The sequence below is a fragment of the Musca vetustissima genome, unplaced genomic scaffold (assembly GCF_032173495.1).
Source record: "Musca vetustissima isolate MV318-11 ecotype Yass unplaced genomic scaffold, APGP_CSIRO_Mvet_v1 utg11327, whole genome shotgun sequence".
NCBI classification, from domain to species: Eukaryota; Metazoa; Arthropoda; class Insecta; order Diptera; family Muscidae; genus Musca; species Musca vetustissima.
The window spans coordinates 32,677-36,678 of record NW_026881657.1 but is presented as its reverse complement, the minus strand read 5'-3'; positions in this window follow the sequence as shown (position 1 = coordinate 36,678).

Below are 4,002 nucleotides of genomic sequence, written 5' to 3'. Positions count from 1 at the left end.
GCAATATTTATGAAGATATGGCTGTGTGTGTGTGTTTTGTTTTTTTGGTATGCAATGAACTTGAAATAAAAATTTGAAATTTTATGCATTTTTTACAAAATCATATTCTTTGTTATGAATGATCAATGGATTTGCATGAGAAATTTGTTTGATTGTGATCGGCAACTACATTTTTGCACATTATTTTATTTTCAATTCACTAACATTCCCTAAATAAAACGTATACCCTAAATAAAAATAAAGTAAATAAAATATTTTTTAAATAAAAATACCAGAGGGGTACTATTTATCATCAAAACTGGGTTTATTCCTATTCAAAGTATTTTCCAGCATGATTTACGTGATTCTCCATTCTTTCAAACCAATTGTCTCATCACTTTTTCTCTTTCCTCTTCGACTGAGACACAACCTAAGTAATTTGTTTTAACGCTTCGGGCGTTGAAAATCGTTGTCTACGAATGCTATTCTTGATGAGTGGGAAGTAAAAGAAGTCATTAATTGCCAAGTCAATGCGATATGGCGTAAGTTTCATCAATTCCTCGTATTAGTCCCTCAAAAAAATCAGTATTTAGAGCCGATACCCGAAAACTTGAAATTTCTTGGTGCACACCATTCGCCATGCGAACTAATTGAAATATACTATTCATATACATTGACTTCCTACATTGCTCAAGGGGATCAGTCTCTAAATGATCAGTTTTGAAATCTGAATTTATATTTTCATTTTCTTGTTTTGCCAATCGACACGAAAACAATATAGTTCACTCTTTCTATCTCATTTTGGTATAAAAATTCTGCTAAAAGCTTTAGAATAACTATAAATAGAAAAAATATGTCAACACATAGACCAATAATGATTTATTTTCTGCAAATGGGGTTTTCACCCTCCAAAAATCCTGAAGGCCAAATTACAGCCACTTAGTTGAAGAATGCGAGTCCGGCCTTTACAAAAATTAAGCAGGACATGTATGTTGGTGCATGGTGCTTTATAAAAAATATCAGCAAAGTTCATCCACTTTGGTGGATATGTCAAAACATGGACTTTGTGAATTTCACGGAACATATCGTATATTTTTTATTCGATCATATCGTATTTTATTTTATTATTCCCAAATTTTCAAAATTATGACACTTTGAGGGAGAAGTACCAGAAGAGGTTGTCGATTTACCCCATTTTCAGACTTTATCTGGGTCTGGTAAAAATATTACGATATGTCAAGTATGGGTGAAATTTGATGATCGCTTTATATGAGATTTAAAAATTTATATATGTTGACACTTTGTGGGGAAGGTAACAGAAGGAGTGAACTGATAAGGTCGGGCAGTATTTGGTTGAAATCAGATACTTCGATTTTTGACCATTTTGTGGGGAAGATGCCAGAAGGTGTAAACCGATATTTTCCTTCTTCGATCTTGATTAGTGTTTGGAAGGAATGTTATGCTTTGCAAAGTTTGGATGAAATCGGTTAGTCCATTTGTGAGTTATCCTGCTAGACAGACGGACGGACATACAGTTGTAAATCGTTTCAATATTGAGGGAATCCAATATTTCGATGAGACACACTTTTACTCTAGGAAATTATATGTACCCCTATTAGCGTTAAGGTTGAGTATATATAAATTATGTACCGTTTTTGGGTGAGGCATTACAAGAATTGGACCGACAGATTCCAATTCTAGGTTTTAAAGATACAAATATTAAAATGTTACAAATTCGGATTAAATCGGTTCAGGAGTCGGTTTAAATCGACTGAAATGATCGACCAAACACTTGAAGTTTGAAATCGAGTTATCGTTTAGTCTAAGGCTTCATAGTTTGTAAGTCAATACTACAGAATTGAAAATTGGCCTAGGGCCTTGAACATACCGAAAATGACGCTTGACCTTTATATGGGTCTATGTTGAAACATAAAAATATTCTGTAAAGAATTTGCTACCCACTAAAACCCACATCGTAGTGATATAATATAATCAACGCAGTAACAAAATTTTCGTAGATCAATCAAAATATTAAATACCAAAATCCAATATATACTGAATAATGAACCAAGAGTCTACTCAGATATTAGGGTTAAAATTTTTAGGCTAATTTTTACCAAATGCCTAAAATACCGACATTTGGGAGGTACGTAATATGTGGGCTGCCCTAAAAAGTGGACTAATATTAAAACTTTTGGTAAGAAGATTTGCAATCAATGATACCAGATGCACCCAAAATATCAGATATAGCCAATTCATTTGAAAACTAAACCAAATCCTTAAAATGTCAAAAATTGTGCGGTACCGTTATTTGGGGGATATATACCCATTAATTTAATATAATAAAAAACTATCTAAAAGTCTTGGGAGTGACATATAAGTTCTGAAAAATTACCTTCTTTGAAAAACTATTTAGATACGAATTGAATGGGCGTGCTTGCGTTGACGAGAATACGGTAGAAAAAAGCTATTTCTGATGGTTTGTGCGGCCTTGAGATGTCAACGTCCGCCGCTAGAAAATACAGTCTTCAAAGCCAAACTTTGAGTTGCATATTAAAACAAAATGAAACATTTAGAGGACCTAAATTGCAACTACCCTTATATCGGTGATAAATATCAGGATATGACTATGGTGGCGAATGTGCCCCATCAAATGCCGAAGCTACCCCGGCATTTGATGGGGCATTCGGCGAATTCGAGTTTTTTTACAAAACTGTAAAAATGTTTAACTAATACTAATTTATTATATGTTTTTGTACTAGTTTTTATAATTAACTATCAGAGGACAATAATCAGTCATAAAGTTTTTAAATATGTTGAATAAGTATTGAGATATAGAGCTCTAAACAAAAGGTGCCGAAGTTGCCCAAGAAAGTACTATTTCGAATGCGTTGGCATTTTTAGAACCGGATGATCCGATGATCGGAAATCATGCACGCCATCGAAGAGAAGGACTTTTCGTCAATTACCAAAAATAACAACAACAAAATTATGTCAATTCATTTTCTTATCCTTTAAGTTTTCATGTTTTTATATACAAAGTTATAAGTCTTCAATGTAATTCCCGTCCATTTGTCATCCGGTTGAAAATTATTGAAATTTGAAATGGAGAATGATGGTGGCCCCTTAAAACAGGTTTTTATAAGGCTACTAAATACTTCCAAAAATTGAAGTTCATCGATACACTCTTGTCACGAAAATCCGCATCAAAATAGTGAAAAATTATCGCACAAATATTTCTACCAATAAATTCCAATTTGTTTGCAAATGAATTAGGCACATTACTGTAAAGAACACAACACATGGTTGTACGTCGAAAATTATGAATATCTAAATATCTATGGTTTTTTGAGTAAGGATTGTTTAAAAATGGAAAAGTTGGATTAAATCATACTAATATCGATTTCTTGTCTATAAGGACCATATCAAAACATTTGTAAGTGACATTTTTTAAGAATATTTGGAGATTAAAAAATCTCATATTGTTGTATGTCGTTTGCGGCATAAGAAACTAATTTCGTCTGATTCTCTATTAATAATCCATTAAAGATACTGTCCGATCGACAGGATATTGCACACATACAACCAAAACCATTAGTTGCAAAACGTTCAACGTTTTTGCAATTTCCTTTACACTTAAAAAATGGATTTCAAACTGACTAATTCGACCTCCGGGATCTCAATAAATAGTATTTTTATATCAGTCCAATATTTGCTTTATCCACGACTAGTTTTCAGCTATTAGAAATCTTCTCACAAATAATATTAAATAAATTCCGTTTAAATATTCTCTTGTTGAACATTGTTAAACATTACCCGATCCCTATAGCCGATTTTTTCATAAATATACTCTACAAAAATGTAGTTGCTTTCATAGATGAAATATGAGCAAAAAATCTCAACTACTTGAAGATAGAAACTACATCATCAACTACTGGACGCAATTTGGGGTTCACATTAAAAAATAGACTTCAAAAAAAACAAGAAAGAAAGAAAAAAGCAACAATTTGTTGTTTAACACAC